Genomic DNA, 22,712 nt, shown 5'->3' with positions numbered 1-22,712 from the left:
AGGGCTCCATTTTTATAGACCATAAGGGATAATTATCACCATTAAATAGAGGAGGAGCTAGATAACTTACTGACATGCTGGTGGCTATTTAACTTTTAGGTAACTTGCTGATGCTTTTTAACATTGTCTAATTCAAAAGAGCAAACCTATTTGTAAATGACCACAATCCCTCAAGACCCTAATATTGCTTTGACACCATGTTAAATAAAAAAAAGACAATATGCAGAGTATTTTTTTGTAATGAAAGCTTTGATAAAGAATAGTAGAATAAGGGTGAATTGAGGGAAACTTTGAGGTTATCAATGAAGGTCAAACTACACTTTGATTAAGTACAGCGTATATATACAAAGTGATACAAGTGCGATTAAACACTAAGACTTGTTCTTTATGAATTAACAAGTGTAAAGCATACTACTCATTACTCCATGCAATGTAACACGTAGAGTCATCAAGCTTCACCAAAATGCTTCTACCTTTGCATGAAATCCAACTAGAACACACATGTTATAGTGTCCACGTGTGATGCAAGCACTATATTTCAACAGAGAATTAGCAATCTGGTCCAAAGATTTTTCTAACCCTTTTGTATTTCCTTGTTTTTGGACAAGATTCATCATTATTTTCAATTTGTTCCTATGGAGTATCATTTGATTAAACTGACTGTAGCGACTATAGTTGTCTTGAAATAGATTTGAATCTTTTTCTTAAAAAAATTTATCTCCTAATTCAAAACATTGTTGATTGAAATTGAATCATTTGGTTCAATTATCATGAACTATATGCTTTACTATGTGTGCATATCTTATGAATATGCATTCTATTCCTCTTTCACCCAATTTTTTTTATTTTGGGTCCCAAAACTTTAACTACAGCTCTATATCCCAAAACCTTCAAATAATTAAGATTTGATCTCCATTTCCTCCATTTGCACATATGGGGTATCTCAGTTCCTTTTTAAGAATTTTATTTAATATGTGATAAGCTGTTAATAAAGCTTCCTTATCCAAAACCAAAATATGATAGCATTACGTTTACCATTTTGGTCAAGACATTATTTTTACTTTCTATCACACCATTATATCGTGAAGTTGATGGACTAATGTAGTGGAGTCAAATAAATTGAATTATAATAATCTTCACCTCTATTCAATCTTAAGCAATTGATAAAAGATTCACAATATAATTCAACTTCTAATTTGTAAGTCTTAAATTTATTAATTACTTCATCTTTAGAATGCAAAAGAAATATACATAGTAATAACTCTTTCCTTCTATTAAAGGTGAACTATGTAAATCACTTACAATATTATGCACCAATTCAAGCATTTTTAACAATTTCATTTAAGGAAAGAAAACTTATCTAGTAATTATGGTGAAAAACCATTTTGCCATTTTCTTTGTCAATATCAATTGGTCCAATTTAACAAAGTTAGAAGCTAATTCCTTTGGTGTTCCACTTTAGTGGCAATTGTTGAAATGAATTAAAACCTTAAGATTGTTAGAACATGAGACTAGAAGCTAAAAATATTAGAAAATGGCTTCAAGGCATGTATCTATGCCACTTTCCTTAAAGGTTTTGTTCACCTTCACTTATATTGTGCAAAAAGGTTACTGGTAGCGTATAAACCTTGAGAATATAATGAGGTCCGGTGATTGACTATGTTTTACACTAATGAAATGAATCCACTAAGCACTCATAGATGTATGACAAGATTACTAAGCTTTTATAGAGTTTTTTTGCAAGAAAATAATATCAAAGCAATCAAAAAGAATTTGAAGAAGGTGGAAAAGATAATTGCAAAATGTTTTTGTTCATCCTTTTTGCTTTTTCCATACCTATTTTGGAAATTAAAGAGTCCTATTTGTAGGCAAAGATGTCATTTCCCAACAAATGCAACTGTCTATTTCCAACAAATACACCTATTTGTTTCCAACAAACATAATTGTTTGTTTTCCAACATAATTATTTAAATAAACTTAATTGTTAGAACAAACATTACTTCTTGAATAATCATTATTGTTCAAAGGCCTTTCTTCCTTTCATTCTTCCATTATTATTGTTGAAAATGTACAACATCTCTCTTTGATTCCATCTTTTTTTTTTAAATAGGAAAATTCATTCCATACCAAAAATGTTTAACGGAATAGAATCAACTTTAACAGTTAAGTACAAAACATATCCTATTGCATGGAATAGAACCTCATCGAAAAAACATGCTCATGGACAAACCCCTTAGGCTAAATCCATGAGAAGAAAAAAGAGTACTCTTATACCATGCCTCAAACATATTTTCTCTAATTTAATCTCTCCCTGTGCAGCACTTGTTGAGCTGTTACAGGTAAAAACGAAACTTCTCTCCAAAGACTTTGGTTCAGCCCAGAAGCTTTAATAGACTAAGCAATAGCATGAGCAACCAAGTTGGTATCTCTTTTACAATGACATAGTGAAGAGGAGTTGAGTTTAAGTAATAATGAATAGAAATCCTCCACAATATGCCCTATACCAATATGAGAGATTCTATTTTTTATCCACAATACCACCTGCATACAATCTATTTCGACTTCATGCAACAGCAGGCCTTCTTGTTCACACATTAGCAAAGCCCAATGTAATGCTCCCAATTTGAATCTTGGATAACAAAACCAGCACCAGCAAAGGTGTCACGACCCAAATTTCGAGCCATGACCGACGCAAGGGTCCAATGGACGTAATCCACTAAACCAAAGCAAGCCTATTATTTATCTTACTTATAATTCCATCTAATATCACTAAGTCATATTTCATAATTTTGAATCAAAATAGTGATACACATTGCCAACCCGTACTGGCATTACTCCTTAAAAATTTACATACAATGTCTACAACATGTATTCTAATAATTTACATTAAGTTCGTCTATACAAAACAAAATAACACTCGACTTCCAACGGAGTGACTCGGATGAATATACAGCTACCGAATGCCGAGACACCTACCAAAAGATGGACACAGGTCTACAAGGACACGTTGTCCTAGTTAACGGCTGTCTCGTGATCTAAAAACATGAATTTGAAAATGGTGAGTATAAACCCAGTGAGTGAACAAAGAAGGGAACAAGCAACAACAACAAGGGAGAATTTAAAATCATGATGCACTTATTTCAAAACAATGCAATTTAGTTCCATTCATATTAAAAACCCCTTATTTTGGACATTGATCAGTGGACTCTTAGTATTGCAAAGACCCATGCTCAATCATGAAGATAAGGGAGTGAAGGAAATTATATCAGAACCCGAGCAAGGTAGCAACGTGACAACACGTTTCTCACTGCAGTAAAAGGCATTCTTGGTTTGCATACAATTCAGTTTTTCAAGCATATCTTCTACTACATGGGTCCAATTGACATGCTTGTTGGGTCATTAGAAAGATAAGAGTAGGGCTACGACTTTAGTGTTTACCATTTTTCCCAGTTCTGATCGAAAGGTAGTCAAAATCACTGTCAAAGTGATAGCACTGCACCACTATCGAGAGTTTCTGGTAGCAGCAAAAATCCATTTTGCTACAGCCAAATTCCTTGTTGCAATGAACACCAATTTGACAATACTTAGTAACTTTCAAAGTTCAACATGCAAGATTCACATATGCAAAACCATATACCATACTCATGAACTTTGATTTCATAAACATAGATGTATATATATAAATGCATAGATAACACTAATATCAGCATAATCACACCCAACTCATGGACATCCCCCCCACATCGTGCACATAGCCGACGCCATCATGTGCATCCCCCCACATCATGCACAATCAGTGCCATCGTGTACATCCCCCCACATCGTGCACACGGGCACTATCATCATCTATCTCTCACCCCACCATCATCATCGGTATATGCATTCTTCACATTGTGCACACACACGGTTACAGTCATTATATACAATATCATTCATCATGCACAACACACATATATATATCATCATAATACAATAGTGCATGAATCCATAGCAATCACATATTACAACATAAAACTATTTTTTTAAAAAAAAAAAGCTTGTTCCCAAGGCACTTGTTTTCATGAAAAACTTGATAATTCATTCAAGAAGGTGGCAATTACATTATATTTTCCAAAACAAGTTTTGAAGGCAGTTCATTCACAGGTGTCAAAAATCTGAATTTTGGGTGCACTCGGACTAATAGTCCTCAGGCGCAATTGCTTTGCCTTTTCCGGACGTCTCACTACCTTGACAAATAACAAAATCGAAGAATTTACTATATTGTCTCTAAATTGATATAAACTAATTTAAATTACTAATGCTTGATATGTAAATGCAAAAATACGTCCGATTACCGCTTAATCACGGTATCGATTAAATATGACTGATCACCCAAATAATTAGTGATTGTGTCCAAATCACCTCCAAATTAATCCATTTCTCCTCTAATACCTTAATTTACCACATACCATTTAAATAAAGCCAAATTCAGTATTAGAACCCTCACAGTTCCTTATAGAAAAATTCGGTCATTTGGTGCACTAGCACCGAAATTTTTTTTACATAACCGTTTCACCTTAATTCATCATTTTCCAAGCCATTTTCCTTGAAATAAAAACAATCCCCCATTGATATTCAGCCCTCATGGTTCGACCAACAAGGAACCCTAGAGAAATTGAATATTTCTTTTGTATTTTTGTTCATAACCATGCTTAACTATCCCTAAACACTAACATAGTCTAAAATCAAATTATTCCAACAACAATTTCTCTTCCATACCCATTTTTTTTCAGAATTGAATTCATCATGATAACTCAATATTCAACCATGGAAATCAAGAACAAATGCATGGGTAAGCTAGGTATCAAGGAGAATTAAAGAAATTCTAACTTACCTAGCTTGTTTCCTTGATTTCTTCACTTTTTCTTTGAAGTTCCACCTAGGTTTTCTTGTTTTTCCCTTTGTTCTTCCTTTGTTCTTGTTGCTGGTTGCCTAGGCCGAATATGGTGAGAGAATTGGGGATTTAATGGGCTGATTTCTATAGAAAATAATAAAATAATCAAGCATGCCACATGTCACATGCTTATTGGCCTAATTTTTTTAACTTTTTGACTTTTTCTTCTTAATTTTTCACAACAAATATTCTGGTATTTATCCAATCCTACCACAATTAAAATCCCTTGGTCTTGACAAGTGCTAGGGCAAAAAATTTACCGATTTGCCCCCGAGGTGAAAAAAGTACAATTTTACCCATATACTCCGAAATGTACCGAAATCACATTATTTCTACTTTTCAACCTCAAACAACACTAATATTGATCAATATTAATCAAATGGGGTAAAAATAGTTTTATAAAAATTCCCGTTTAGTCCTCTAGTGGCAAAATTACTATTTTGCCCTTGTGCTTCAAAAATACCGGGAATCATAATTTTTCACTACTAAACATCATTTTATACTCCAATAATCATAATTATATTTCATATAATTATTCTTGGTCAAATGTGATAAAATCTTGGCTAAAAATCTCCATTTTATCATCATATGGTAAAATGATCGTTTTGTCCCTAATCGGTCAATTTTCCTGATAGACTCCAAACTGGACCTTGAACTCCGAATCACTATTCTAAGTCATTCTGTGGGTTTTAAAATTTTCAAATTCCTCTTAGAATTTGTATTTGAACTAGTTTAAGGCTTGATTTAACTTAGTTGTACCACTCGGTACAATACCGTCTTTTAATTGAGCTTGACAGGGTTTCACATTCTCCCCCACTAATAAAAATTCGATCCCCGAATTAAAATTCAATGTAGAGTGGCTTACCTTTACATAGCGAAGAGGTGTGGATGCTTTGTCCGCATCTCATCCTTAGCTTCCCACGTTACCTCATCGCTAGTGTGATTCTGCCACAACACTTTCACTGAGGCTACATCCTTTGAACGGAGCTTTTTAACTTGCCTATCAAGGATAGCTACCGGTTGTTCCTCATAGGTTAGATCATGTTGCAACTGAATGGTTTCATACCTATTACATGTGATGGATCCGGGTTGTACTTCCTAAGCATGGACACATGAAACACGGGATGAATATACGAAAGGTCTGGCGGTAATGCCAAACGATAAGCCACCGCTCCAACCCTTTCTAAGATCTCGAATGGCCCTATATACCGAGGACTTAACTTCCTTTTCTTGCCAAACCTCATTACCCCTTTAGTTGGCGAAACTTTCAAAAATACATGATCTCCTACTTGGAACTCCAAGTCTCTCAATCGGTTATCAGCATATGATTTCTGTCTACTTTGTGCTGTTAACATTCTCTGACGGATCATGCGTATTTTCTCGGTTGCATCCTGCACCAATTCAAACCCAAAAGTTTCCTTTCTCCCACCTCTAGCCATCCAATGGGTGACCTATATCTCCGTCCATATAATGCCTCCAATGGTGCCATTTGGATGCTAGTTTGGAAACTATTGTTGTAGGCAAACTCCATTAAGGGTAGATATTGATCCCACCTGACACCAAGGTCTATCACACAAGCTCTCAACATATCCTCTAATGTCTGTATGGTCCGTTCAGACTGTCCATCAGTCTGAGGGTGAAAAGCTATGCTAAAATCCAACTTAGTGCCCAATGCTTCCTGCAACTTTCCCCAAAGCCTACTAGTAAACTGAGCTCCTCTGTCAGATACTATAGAAATGGAAATACCATGCAGTCGTACTATCTCATCCACATAAACTCGAGCGTATTGGGCAACCCCGTTAGTAGTCTTAACCATAAGAAAATGAGCTGACTTTGTTAACTGGTCTACTACTATCCAAATTGAATTATTTCCCCCACTGGTTCGAGGCAAACCCGTTACAAAAGTCCATAGTAATATGTTCCCACTTCCACTCAGGTATTGGTAATGGTTGTAGTAGCCCTGCAGGCTTTTGATGCTCAGCCTTAACCTGTTGACAAACCAGGCACTTTGAGACAAACTCAGCTATATCTCTTTTAAGTCCTTCCCATCAATACACCTCTTTCAAATCTTGATACATCTTTGTAGCCCCAAGATGTACCACATAAGTTGCCATGTGAGCTTCCTCTAATATTTCTCTCCTCAACCCATCACCATCAGGCACATAAAGTCTGGTTCCATACATCAACACTCCATCTGTGCCTTTGGTAAACATTTTTCCTTTCCTTCCCTGAGGATCCTCTAAGGCCTTAGCCACAAACTCATCTTTACTTTGTGTTTCTTTGATTCGGTCCATTAAGATAGGCCTTACTCTAAAATGTGCTAGCAATGCATCTATCTCCGTAACTTCCAAATGCACACCTATGTCTCTCAAGCTATGGATCTCTCTAACCAATGATCTCCTATTAGTACAAATATGTGCCAAGCTTCCCATTGATTTTTGACTCAAGGCATCCGCCACTACATTGGCCTTACCGGGATGGTAAAGCATAGTACAATCATAATCCTTTAGCAACTCCATCCATCTACGTTGCTGCAAGTTAAGATCCCTCTGCTGAAATATATACTTCAGACTTTTGTGGTCCGTGTATATCTTGTGAGTCTCACCATACAAGTAATGCCTCCAAATCTTTAAGGTAAACACGATCGCTACCATTTCCAAATCGTGTATGGGGTAATTCTGCTCATGCCTTTTAAGTTGCCTAGATGCATACGCATTCATCTTCCCATGTTGCATTAGTACACATCCTAAACCAACCCCTGATGCATCACAAAATACCGTACAACCCCTCGTGCCTTGCGGTAGGCTTAACACTGGAGCTGTGGTGAGACATGCCTTAAGCTTCTCAAAGCTATTCTCACAAGCATCAGACCACTCAAATTTTGTATCCTTACGTGTCAGGTTAGTCAGAGGGGCGACTATTTTAGAGAAGTCCTTCACAAAGCGACCATAATAGCCAGCCAAACCCACAAAGCTTCTAATCTCTGTAACTGATGTTGGCCTTGGCCATTTTTCCACTGCTTCAATTTTCTTTGAATCAACTTGTATCCCATCCTTAGATACCACATGCCCCAAGAATGCAACACTTTCGAGCCAAAACTCACACCTGGAGAACTTGGCATACAATTAATGTTCTCTCAAAATTTGGAGCACTATCTTAAGATGTTGCTCATGCTCCTCTCGGCTCTTCTAATATATCAAGATGTCATCAATAAACACCACCACGAACTTATCCAAATAAGGCTTGAACACTTGGTTCATCAAATCCATAAAGGCTGCAGGAGTATTCGTGAGCCCAAATGACATCACCAAGAACTCATAGTGCCCATATCTTGTTCGAAATGCGGTCTTGGGTATATCTTCATTTCGGATTCTCAATTGATGGTACCCAGATCGCATATCTATCTTAGAGAAACATTGTGCTCCTTGTAGTTGATCAAATAAATCATCTATCCTTGGGAGAGGATACTTATTCTTCACTGCCACTTTATTAAGCTGTCGATAATCAATGCACAGCCTAAGTGACCCATCTTTCTTCTTCATAAATAACATCGGTGTTCTCCATGGGGATGCACTAGGACGGATGAAGCTTTTATCCAACAAATCCTCTAATTGATCCTTAAGCTCTTTAAACTCTGTCGGTGCCATTCTATATGGGGGTATGGATATAAGTCTAGTGTCGGGAATTAAATCTATGCAAAATTCAATCTCCCGCTCGGGAGGTAAACCTGGTAGCTCTTCGAAAAATACATCCACGAACTCCTTCACCACCGACACTTGACTTACATTTCCAACCTTCGCCTTAGTATCTCTTACCACGGCCAAGTAACCTATACAACCTTGTCGTAATAATCTTCTGGCAGAAATGACTGATATCAAATTGGTTAGAGCATTACTCCTATCCCCCTGAATACTAAATGATGGTTTACCGGGGAAATCAAATCTAACCAATTTATGATAACAGTCTACACTAGCATGACAGGGTGATAACCAATCCATCCCCAAGATCACATCAAAGTCTAAGGTGTCTAACACCACCAAATTCACCAAAGTGTCCTTGTCCTTGACTCGTACTACACAGGACTCATATTCCCATTCGGCCACAAATATCCCCTTTAAAGGAGTAGACACCACTAATTGTTCCTCTCTCAGAACATGATCTCTACCCAATCGAGATGCAAAACATGGAGAAGTAAAAGAATGGGTAGCACCATGATTAAATAAGGCTCGAGCATTCATATCACAAATTGAAAGAATACCTGAGACCACGGCATTGGATGTTTGGGCCTCCTACTGTTTTAAAGTAAACACCCTCGCCTGGCCTCTACCAATAGAACTCTGATGTCCAGACCCATATGGCCTACCCTGAGAGGAAGTACCAGCACCTCTACCTCTCGATCCACTAGTCCCCCGACCAGATGAGGCAGCAACTGAAGGAGCAGACGAAGCTGGCTGGGCAGAACCACGTGCAGAATCTTGTGATTGATGAGCCATCGGACAATTCCTCCTAATGTGCCCGGGTTGGCCACACCCATAACAAACTGCCACAGTACGTAAGCATCGTCCACTATGTCTCTTCCCATAGATATTACAAGGGTGGATAACTTGACTACTCTGTCTCGAATGTTGTTGCCTCCTAACATTGAAAGTTCTCTATCCCGTCCTAACACTAGCACTAGGCAAATCACTCCTCTACTGGGATAATCGTGAATCCATCTGTGGACCCTGACGACTAAAAGATGAACCACCACTGCTAAAATCTCTACGGCCCTAATAACCCTCTGTCCGGCCCTCTTTGCTCTATCCCTCGTAGCCCTACTCTCACTGGTCCTCATCTCAATGCGCTGAGCACAATCTACTACTGCGGAATAGGTAGTGAAATCTCGAGATGCCACAGCCCTAAACAGTGGCTCTACTAACCCATCCACAAACCTCTGAATCTTCATCTCCTCAGTAGAAATGAGGTAGGGAGCATACCGAGACAATTGTGTGAACTCGATGTCATACTCCGACATCTTCCTACTCAAAGTTTGTACCAAAGTCTCAAACTTTCTAGCTCTAGCATTACGTATGCTGAGTGGTAGGAACCGATCCAAGAAGGCTGCACTAAACTCACTCCAAGCCAATGGCGCTGCATTCGTCGGTCTGCCTCTACACAAAGAGCTATACCACTCCTGCGCCACATCCTCTAATCAAAAAGCTGCTAACTCAACTGATCGAACACTGGAGCATCCCAAAGCTTTACATATCTTTTCCATCTTATCCAAGAAAACCTGGAGTTTCTCTAATGCATCAGACTTTGAAAATGATAGAGGCTTAAGCTTTAGGAAATCGGGAAGAGAAATCTCTAAGTGACCCCTCTCAACCTCACGATATTGGCGATCGGCCTATCCTTGGGAGCTTGGAGATTCTTGTACTGTAGGTCTCCCCTCTACTACCCTCTATATATCCTCTATACGGGTCGCCATCATCTCTACAATCCGGTTAACTCCCTGTAGGCCTGCCGCCAAATCCTCAATAGTAATACCCTCAGTTGGGTGTCTATCTACATCACCTGAGGACTGTCCCTCCTCTTGCCTACTCACAGGTGTATCCGACCTCACCGGCCTAGTGGCCCTGCCACGTCTACCTCGGCCTCTCCGGTTGGATGCCCGTGGCCTATCTGCCATCTCAATAGGAGCATCGTGCTCCCTCATTCGTCTTGAGGCGGCTCGTGTCTTAGGCGGCATTCTTACCAAGACAAGAGCAAACACCTTATATTAAACACATATTATAATCATACTTAAGGCAAAAGGTGATTTCTAAGATAGGGAATCTATGCGGTCATTTGATTGTAAAATGTGTCGCGGTTCACACTTTACAACTGAAGTTCTCACATAAAGACCCGACTCTCCGTTGGACCAACAAAAGGAAGTTCTAAGACCTAGACAAACCTAGAGCTCTGATACCAACTTTGTCACGACCCAAATTTCGAGCCATGACTGGCGCAAGGGTCCAATGGACGTAATCCACTAAACCCAAGCAAGCCTATTATTTATCTTACTTATAATTCCATATAATATTACTAAGTCATATTTCATAATTTTGAATCAAAATAGTGATATACATTGCCAACTCGTACTGGCATTACTCCTTAAAAATTTACATATAATGTCTACAATATGTATTCTAATAATTTACATTAAGTTCATCTATACAAAACAAAATAACACTCGACTTCCAGCGGAGTGACTCAGATGAATATACAGCTACCCAATGTCGAGACACACTACCAAAAGATGGACACAGGTCTACAAGGACACCTTGTCTTAGTTACCGACTACCTCATGATCTAAAAACATGAATTTGAAAATGGTGAGTATAAACCTAGTGAATGAACAAGGAAGGGAACAAGCAACAACAACAAGGGAGAATTTAAAATCATGATGCACTTGTTTCAAAACAATGCAATTTAGCTCCATTCATATTGAAAACCCCTTGTTTTGGACATTGATCATTGGACTCTTAGTATTGCAAAGACCCATGCTCAATCATGAAGATAAAGGAGTGAAGGAAATTATATCAGAACCCGAGCAAGGTAGCAACATGACAGCATGTTTCTCGCTACAGTAAAAGGCATTCTCGGTTTGCATATGGTTCAGTTTTTCAAGCATATCTTCCACTACATGGGTCCAATTGACATGCTTGTTGAGTCATTAGAAAGATAAGAGGTAGGGCTATGACTTTAGTGTTTGCCACTTTGCCCAATTCTGATCAAAAAGTGGTCAAAATCGCTATCAAATTGACAGCACTGCACCACCATTGAGAGTTTCTGGTAGCAGCGAAAATCCATTTTGCTATAGCCAAATTCCTTGTTGCAATGAACACCAATTTGACAATACTTAGCAACTTTCAAAGTTCAACATGCAAGATTCACAAATGCAAAACCATATACCATACTCACGAACTTTGATTTCATAAACATAGATGTATATATATAAATGCATAGATAACACCAATATCAGCATAATCACACCCAGCTCATGTACATCCCCCCACATCGTGCACATAGCCAGCGCCATCATGTGCATCCTCCCACATCGTGCACAATCAGTGTCATCGTGTACATCCCCCCACATCGTGCACACGGGCACTGTCATCATCTATCTCTCACGCCATCATCACCGGCATGTGCATTCTCCACATCGTGCACACACACGGTTACAGTCATTATATACAATATCATTCATCATGCACAACACACATATATATATCATCATAATACAATAGTGCATGAATCCATAGCAATCACATATTACAACATAAAACCATTTTTTTTAAAAAAAAAGCTTGTTCCCAAGGCACTTGTTTTCATGAAAAACTTGATAATTCATTCAAATGGGTGGCAATTACATTATATTTCCCAAAACAAGTTTTGAAGGCAGTCCACTCATAGGTGTCAAAAATCCAGATTTCGGGTGCACTCGGACTAATAGTCCTCAGGCGCAATTCCTTTGCCTTTTTCGGACGTCTCACTACCTTGACAAATAACAAAGTCGAGGAATTTACTATATTATCCCTAAATTGATATAAACTAATTGAAATTACTAATGCTTGATATGTAAATGCAAAAATACGTCCGATTACCGCTTAATCGCGGTATCAATTAAATTCGACCGATCACCCGATTAATTGGTAATTGTGTCCAAATCACCTCCAAATTAATCCATTTCTCCTCTAATACCTTAATTTACCATATACCATTTAAATAAAGCCAAATTCAGCATTAGAACCCTCACAGTTCCTTATAGAAAAATTCGGTCATTTGGTGCACTAGCACCGAAATTTTTTGACATAACCGTTTCACCTTAATTCATCATTTTCCAAGCCATTTTCCTTGAAATAAAAACAATAACCCATTGATATTCAGCCCTCATGGTCCGACCAACAAGGAACCCTAGAGAAATTGAATATTTATTTTGTGTTTTTGTTCATAACCATGCTTAACTATCCCTAAACACTAACATAGTCTAAAATCAAATTATTTCAACAACGATTCCTCTTCCATACCCATTTTTTTTCAGAATTGAATTCATCATGATAACTCAATATTCAGCCATGGAAATCAAGAACAAAAGCATGGATAAGCTAGGTGTCAAGGAGAATTAAAGAAATTCTAACTTACCTAGCTTGTTTCCTTGATTTCTTCACTTTTTCTTTGAATTTTCACCTAGGTTTTCTTGTTTTTCCCTTTGTTCTTCCTTTGTTCTTGTTGCTGGTTGCCTAGGCCGAATATGGTGAGAGAATTGGGGATTTAATGGGCTGATTTCTATAGAAAATAATAAAATAATCAAGCATGCCACGTGTCACATGCTTATTGGCCCAAGTTTTTTAACTTTTTGACTTTTTCTTCTTAATTTTTCACCACAAATATTCTGGTATTTATCCAATCCTACCACAATTAAAATCCCTTGGTCTTGACAAGTGCTGGGGTGAAAAATTTACCGATTTGCCCCCGAGATAGAAAAACTATGATTTTGCCCCTATACTCTGAAATGTACCGGAATCACATTATTTCTACTTTTCAACCTCAAATAACACTAATATTGATCAATATTAACCAAATGGGGCAAAAATCGTTTTATAAAAATTCCCGTTTGGTCCTCTAGTGGCAAAATTATCATTTTACCCTTGTGCTCAAAAAATACCGAGAATCATAACTTTTCACTGATAAACATCATTTTATACGCCAATAATCATAATTATATTTCATATAATTATTCTTGGTCAAATGTGATCAAATCTTGGCTAAAAATCTCCATTTTATCATCATATGGTAAAATGACCGTTTTGTTCCTAATCGGTCAATTTTCCTAATGGACTCCAAACTGAACCTTGAACTCCAAATCACTATTCTAAATCATTCTGTGGGTTTTAGAATTTTCAAATTCCTCTTAGAATTTCTATTTGAACTCGTTCAAGGCTCGATTTAACTTAGTTGTACAACTCAGTACAATACCGTCTTTTAATCGAGCTTGACAGGGTCTCACAAAAGGTTTCTCCATTCTGGTCAATAATAGTAACATCACAATTCAATTTGGTAACCAATGGCATCTTCCAACGAGAGTCCTCTACTACAAGTGGTATATGTTGCTGGCTTTCTACTCTAGACACAATTTTGTATTGGGAAAACATATCCATCCCCATTTGAAGTGTTTTGATCAGATTAAAAGTCTTTTTCTTAAAGACTACTGAATTGCGTCCCTTCCAAATAGCCCACATAACACAACACATCTCCTCCATATTAATTTTATCTAATGTGTGTAGTAGCATAAAAAGCCATTCCTTGAGAGATAAGTAATAATGAACAATATCCCGGAAGCCCCACTTAGAAGCCAACCAAAATGCCTTTGCAAAAGAGCAATCACATAGAACATGAAGATCTGTTTCCAAAGTGTTATTACACAATGGACAATAAGAATTAATATCAACATTTCTCCTAATTAAAGCAGAAGATGTTGGAAGACATCCATGAAAGATCTTCCATACAAATAATTGGATTATTTTTGGGTATGTCAAGGTGCCAAAATTTCTTCCAATCATTAACTAGACACCCAGATGAACTAGCACCATATCTTTCACCATCTGATAATCTGCTTAACAATTCATAGCCTAGCTTTACCGTATACTTACCATCTTTACTATTTGGCCGGACCAACCTGTCTCTTGGATTCCTAAAACTTAATGGCAATGCCAAAATGAGTGAGCTTTCATAAGGCGGAAAACAAGCTTCTACCTTTTCAATAACCCAAACCATTTGCTCAGGTAAAATAAACTCACTGACCTTGGTAGATCTTTATACCTGTTCATCACACACTAACACCAATCTTGGGGTATCATAAGGAATCCAATTGTGCACCTTCGCAGGTGTATTTTGTCCATCACCAATCCTCCAGAAAGCCCCACTGTTAATAATACATTGGCTCTCCCTTATTCTTCTCCATAAATAGCTTGGATTAGGACCGAGAAGAACCTCTAAAAAATTCTTATGAGGGAAGTACCAAGATTTAAGCACTTGATAAGCAATTGATGAGTGATTCATTTGCAACCGCCACCCTTGCATTGTTAACAAAGCTTTATTAAAATTGCGTAGATCTTTAAAACCCATGCCACCTGAATGTTTGGACATGCACAAATGACTCTAAGACTTCCAATGAATCTTTGCTCTAGAATGAGATCCTCTCCACCAGAAATTGGAAAATAGTGAATCAATTTCTTTGCACAAATAATCTGGCAGTTTAAAACAACTTATAATGAAAGTAGAAATAGCTTGAGCCACCGATTTAATCAAGACTTCCCTGCCCGCTATCAATAGAAGCTTATGTGTCCAATTGGAAATTTTTTTCATTATTCACTCTTTCACATAGCTAAAACTTTGTTTCTTAGAACCCTCACATTTAAACGGCATTCCAAGATATCTACCATCCCAGTTCTCTCTTTGAAACCCCAGTAATTGACAAGTTAAATCAACCTCAGTGTCCCTTGTATTCCTATTGAAAAGAATAGATGATTTCTCGTAATTTATTTTCTGACTTGATGCACATTCGTACTTTGCAAATAGAGATTGCAGATTCAACAACTCTTGAGTGTGAGTCCTCCAGAAAATCATACTGTCATCTGCAAAGAATCAATGTGTGATAGTTGGACTTCTCCTGCTCACATTTAGACTAGAAATATCTTTACGTTCCTTTGCTGTTGACAACAACGAGGATAGGGCTTCAGAAATAATTACAAAAAGGAATGGGGAAAGTGGATCACCTTGTTTTAAACCTCTGGTAAGTTTAATCACATTTCCTAGAATGCCATTAATGAGCACCGAATAAGTAACAATCGAGATGTATTGCATAACCATGGCCACAAACTTTGCACTAAATCCCATTTTCACTAAAATAGCTTGGACAAATGACCATTCGACATGATCATAAGCTTTACTCATGTCTAACTTAAGTGCAAAACTACCCTTTTATCCCTATCTTTTATTATGTAAATAATGAATAATCTCTTGAGCCGCAATGACATAGTCAGTTATCAATCTTCCAAGGACAAATGCACTTTGATTTTAAGAGGTTGTACCGAACAATATAGTTTTCAATCTGTTAGTCAATACTTTGGAGGCTCTCTTGTAAAGGACATTACACAAGCTAATTAGTCTAAATTGACTTACCAATTCTGGCCTTGACACTTTTGGAATCAAAGAAATAAGTGTGGTTGATACCTTCAATAACAGATCTTCCATCAAAAAATTCAATGACACATTGATGAATACTTGGCCCCATAATATCCCAGAATCTCTGATAGAATAAAGTAGGCAGACCATCTGGACTAGGAGCTTTTAATGGTGCCATTTGAAACAATGCCACTCAAACTTCTTCTAACGAGATATTAGCAATTAGGTGCTCATTCATATCTGTTGTTATACATAACTGAGTATAGGCCAAGACCTCCTTAATCATTGAAGGGTTAGAAGTAGTAAAAAGGTTAGTGAAGAAATCATTTACTTAAAACTTTATACCTTCCTTCGAATCAACCTATTCACTAGTCACCTTTTGCAATGCCCAAATTGTATTTTTCTTCCATCTCGCTGATGCTCTCTGATGACAAAACTTGGAATTCTTGTCCCCATCTTTTAACTATTCAACTCTAGACCATTTCTTCCACATGACTTCTTCCTCCTTTGCTAACTCCTGTAATTCCTTTTGCAAGGTTTTAATATTGCCTGGCTCTACTATTTCAACGTCCTCCTCGTGAGCTTCTTGAATCCACTTAATGTAAAAAGGTTGTCGAGAAGTAGCAAAAGTTGCGAGCTTAGATTGACTAATTACCTTACACTAAGAATCAAGGAACTCCACTCCTCTTGAATAACGGATGATAATTCATTTTGCAAGTATTATTAGGTCAACAAGTACTCCTCAATTATCTTCTTTTAATCAAAAGAAAAGATTCAATACTTTCTTGATTGATGCCACCAAAAACAAATTTTGTTGTTTCTCTAATTCAAGAAGGGTGAAATGAGTAAAACATTCATGCCATATCATTAAGTTAATGAAACTCAAATGTCGAAGTAACGATAGGAGTTATGTGTCTTGGAAAATACATTATTTTGAGATAGAGTGTCTATTTTGAATATTAATAGACCCGAAATCAATTAAGAAAAAACTCTAAAGAGGTAAGGGTAATAATTTATCTTAAAATTTACCGTTAATATACATAACATTAACATTAATGTATATTTACATAACATTAACATGATATATTAAAGTTGATATAATAAGTATACCAATGTTTTGCTTTATGTATATTGACCTTATATATTAATTATTAATGTTAACATTAAATGTAAATTAACGTTAATATTTATAAATTTATGGCCTAATCATCTATGACAAAACTCTTTGAGGAGGCATGGTTGCTCAACTTGGAGAAGTTGTCTCAGAAGATAAAAGGGATTCCAAGAGGTCCATAATCGAGTTTAAGAAATCCATTTCAATTTATCATCGCCTGGAAATCTCTCTAGCTCCATTGGGTGATGGGATGACCATTTGCGAGTGCATTTTTTATGTTTTTCTTCACTTTTTCCAAACCATATGCTTGTTATTGTCAATTACCACTTACCAAGGATCCTAAAATAAATCAAAACATGTTGGAAGATTCAACTTTATATATTTTTATCTTTATTTTCATATATTTATATTAGAATAAAAAATCCCTTATTAACTGATAAATCTATGATATATAGTTATTTAGGCTTAATTTTGATAGTAATTTAACTTAATTCTTATAGTAAAGCATAGAAATTAATAAATTTCATTTAAATTATTTTAAATTAATTAATTTAGGTGAGTCCATCTAATCTTAGTTAATTTTATGCTTAATTTGGTATTTATGTGATTAAAATAGATTGTTATTGATTTATTTATGCTTTTGTAGGTGTTTAATGAAGGAAGAATTTTAATGGAAGAAAGAGAGCAATTTTGACGTGCAGATTTGCACTACATGTGTTTCAGTATTTTAATCATAAATTTCTCTACAGTACTCTAAATGAGATGATTCTTAGATCATTGGAAAGATAAGAGGAAAAGCTACAAATTATATGTTTACCACTTTCTAAGTTCTACTTGGAAGGTGATCAAAAATCTTGTCGAATTTGAAGAACTATAGCAGTCTTAGAGCAATTATGATTTCTGCTAATAAATTGGTTGAGGCCGCAACCCACATAGTCTGATAAGGAAATCCTTGTTGGAATTGACTTCTTTCTTCACCCAACTTGGCTTAATTTCAAAGCCCTAGAAAAAAACCCTTTCAGAGGACTTTTGGAAGAGAACGAAACATTGGATTGAAGCTAAGAATCAAGCCACAAAGTCATTGAAGTTGAGAAAAATTTGAAGGATTCAAGAAGATTTGGAGATTAAGAATACAATTCTTGGGTTGTTCAATCTTTTTGTTATTCTCTTATTTTCTTGGTTTTGTTTTATTTGATAATGATCTGTTGTGTGACTTGATGAGGAACTAATTTATTTATCTAAGATTATGATTAAACTCAATACGTAGTCTGATTTATTTATCTCTTTTTTGCTTATATTTGACAGATTTAAGTTGTTTATTTTATTCTGTTCTTAATGCTTCTAATTGCCTTATCACCAATTAGATTGAATTGAAAACGTAGGTTAAACCTTGACGAAGGAGATTTAAGTAGATCTTGAATAGCGTATGATCGAATACACTTAATTGATTTGGTGATTTAATTTGCATATAGAATAGACATACACCTATAAGCCATACGTTTCCAAGATTAGAGCACAAACTCGATGAATCTTTCTTCAATTTAATTTGCATAGACATATAGTAAATTAATTTGGAGAGGTATTTTTATGAAAAACTCGACAAAGACTTATAAATAATTTAGGACTCTAGGTTAAAAACTTAATCCATTAAACTGAGTTAAGAGAGAGAGACAATAATCAGATGAAATATTGAAGGACATCATAATCTTAGGTTCGGTAATCACTAGAAGTTAATAAAATAATTTTGCTGATATATTTTAGATTAGTTTTAGTTATTAGTTTATTAGTTTTAATTTTAATTTTATAATTGTTTGGATAAGGTTAGGATGTGTCAATTTTAGTACTTAACAATAGGAATTAAAATAATTTTTTGTGAAATACTCTACTCATCATTATATTATCTTTACGATACGTATACTTGCGTGGGTAAAAAATTGAACAACATTAACATTAACATTTTTAATTTTTTATGTAAAAATATTTAAGTGAATTTAAGAATTCAAGAGGATACAAATTAGTTTTAATTAAATTTATTTAAACTTAAATATTGATTTTTGTAGTTTGTGTGATATGTATTATTTTTTATTTTCATTCTTATAAATTTACGTCAATACTTTTAAATGTTAATTTTCACTTTAAGTATATTTATCCTTACTATTACACATTTATGTCAAAATTTGTAAAAGGTTAGTTTCCATTATAAATTTTTTTAGTTTGTTTAACATAACTTATTACCATAACTCTTATAAATTTACGTCAATATTTTAAGAACACTAACATCAGTTTAATTTATAAATATTAAAGAAGGTTTTGGTTATTAGTGGTGGAGATCATGGAGTTCTACTGGAAGTTTCTGGTCATTCTTCTATTGAGCATATTGACATCTGTGAAATTGATAAGATGTTTCTAAAGAATTTTTCCTTGATGTAGCTGTTGGTTATGAGGATCCCCGTGTGACCCTTCATTTTGGTGATGGAGTTGCATATTTGGAGGCTGTTCCACAAGGTACTTATGATGCCATTATAGTGGATTCCTCTTACCTGATAGGTCCTGCACAATAGCTCTTTGAGAAACCCTTTTTTAAGTCAATGGGAAAGGCTCTTTGTCCAAGTGGAGTGGTCTGTACTCAAGCACAAAGTATTTGGCTACATATGCACATACATAATTGAGGACATTGAAGTGAACTACTGCCAAATCTTCAACTATGCATGGATTACGATTCCTACATTCCCAAGTGGTGTACGTGATTGGTTTCATGCTTTGCTTAACTGAGGGACTTTCTATTGACTTCAAACTGATGGGTTTGGCTATGGATGACATGCTCAAAATACGTAATAGAATGAATAATAAAACTTTAAAACCAAACAACCAAAACATGCCTCCACCCATGGATCACCTTGGTGATATTTAACACATAAAAGAACAAAATTAATTATTATTCAAAAAGTTACATTGTCAAGTAATTTTGTAATCACACTGGTACTTCTCAAAGCAAACTCGCGAACACCACAAGGATAAAAAACTTTAGCCAATCAAGTGCTTGGCCTCCAATGGTAGTACACACGATTGTACACGAACCTTCAACAAATGAGGGAGTTTTTAACTATACTTTGTGCTAGCAAAGAGGACAATAATTGTCCTTTTCTTCTTTTTCACAATCTTAGCCAAACTTCTCTTGAAAATTTCTTTATAAGCAATTTTCTCTTTCACACAAAGCGAATGGCGTCAAAAAGAGAAAAACCTTTTCCTTTTCTGACAAAAACTAGGTTTTCTTCAATTGTGAAAAACTCTCATATGAAAAATAGTTAAAAGATTACTTATATAGTTAGGTTAAAATAACTTCAATTTTGTAATTAAACCCTCAATGTTATAACACATTATAATATTAGGCCTATTACTTAATTAAACTATTTTAATTAAGTCCTTGCAAATTAAAATCAAAATTAATTTCCTTTATATTTTGCAATCAAGGCCTTATAATTATAACTATTTATAATTATGCGTAAGACTTTATTAAACTCTTTTAATTAAGTTTATAGAAGTTAATTACCTAGCTTGTGATTTAAGTCTAACTTAAATCATCACTCTCCCAATTTAATTCAAATGCAATCATTGTGTGTGATTTATTAGGTTCCTAACATGTTAGCGATGGAATTGATTATTGATTTAATTGATTAATATAAATTTCAATCAATTAATTTATAGTCAATTCCATTAACCAAGATTGGCATCTAGCAATGCATCATGGCCATCGAATTGTTAGGAGAGTCAAATGGTTCTTTGATAATCTTTCAATGTACAGTCTATCAGTGTAATCCATTCTCTCATCATATATCCCAAAGATGATAAGAGCTTGGTATAGTGTCTACTCTTTTTGACCTAGTATTTGTTCCTACAATTATAGCATTAGCTTTATAGAGACTTATGAAACCTTTTCATAATCTCCATGTCGCCTTGGCTAAGGACTTCAATAAGCTAATGTTAACCAAGAACTAAGAGGATATTTCCTCTAAAACACTTAAGGTGATGATTCCTATCTTGACCATTCATTTACCTTCACATGCTTTATACTATATCCAAAAGCATCCTGTTTTGGCATCCTTGTTAGGCACCCATAGGGATGAAATTAAAACATAACACTTTACATATAAGACAACCCGGTGTCTCAAGTTTGGGGAGTATTTACACGACTAACACATGAAAAGTGTTGCATAGACACTAGAGTGTATTACCAAATACGCTTCTCATGGCGGGTCATATTCAGTGAACTTGCTCTCCTAGCTAAGCACTTATATTTTAGTTTCAAGTATCTCTATACTTCAATTTATGAGATCAATTGCTTACTTCTAAAGTAAGAAAAATAGAATATACCAGTCTCTAAGTATCATTGATGTCCAAACTCAATGATACATTGACCAAGAACATTTTGAGATTATGCTTTGATGCATAAAGATCTCATAACTGCAACCCATTACAGTTTCCTTGCAAGGCATATTAATCTCATGGACTTCATCCAATTAGACTTGTAACTCATTATAATTGATTTCTTATTGATGAAGGAAAACCTCTAATCATTCAACGTGAATGATATTGTTGCATGATTGGACTCAAGTCTTAACCAATCCCAATTGGTTGTAGGGATCATCCTAACACAAACATCTTGAACCCTATTGACATTAATGATAGCTGCTGTAAGTCAAAACGACCATTAAGGTTGTTTTACAACTCTGATATTCTTTCGGTTGCTTTCTGTTTGTCAAAACATTATGGCTTTTATCCATGCTTAATGGTCTCATGTAGTGAAGAACGTTGGATTTAGAAGTTCAAGTAATGCTTTTGTTGTGTGCAAGAGAATTTGTAGTAGGATTGTTGAATGATACTGGTCTTTCTATTTTCTACCAATCTCCATAAGGGATTAAGGTCATTTAGTTGATATAAATGGCTCTTCCATGAAATCAATCATCAAAAAAATCCTTATTCTCCTACATTTACGTTAAAATTGAATAAATATTATTTGATTTAATATTAATATTTTTATTTTTTATGTAAGAATATTTAGAACAAATTTAAGAATTTGAGAAGATACATATTAATTTTAATTAAGTTTATTTAAAAAACTAAATATTAATTTTTGTAGTTTATGTGATATGAATTTTTAATTTTATTCTTATAAATTAAAGTTATGATTTTTAAAAGGCTAATTTTCATTTTTAGTATTTTATCATTATTATTATAAATTGATGATAATATTTGTAAAAGGCTAATTTTCAATATAAATATTTTTAGTTTGTCTAGCATGACTTTTTATCATAAATTTTATACATTTACGTCAATATTTTAAAAACATTAATAACAACTTTATGTGTTTTATCTTTATTTTCATACATTTACGTTAAAATTGAAAAATTTTTAATATTAATATTTTTAATTTTTTATACATAAATATTTAAAACAAATTTG

The 22,712-nt window shown here is 35.1% G+C and overlaps 1 pseudogene; it reads left to right on the top strand.

Moving 5' to 3' along the window:
* Positions 1-14,018: 14,018 nt before the first annotated feature.
* LOC108663608 (spermidine synthase 2-like) lies at positions 14,019-22,129 on the top strand (annotated as a pseudogene).
* The last annotated feature ends 583 nt before the right edge of the window (positions 22,130-22,712 follow it).

The sequence above is a fragment of the Theobroma cacao genome, chromosome 10 (genome assembly GCF_053813885.1).
Source record: "Theobroma cacao isolate CCN51 chromosome 10, ASM5381388v1, whole genome shotgun sequence".
Lineage (NCBI taxonomy): Eukaryota > Viridiplantae > Streptophyta > Magnoliopsida > Malvales > Malvaceae > Theobroma > Theobroma cacao.
Note: the sequence above shows the minus strand (reverse complement) of the source record. Positions and strands in the feature narration are given on the sequence as shown.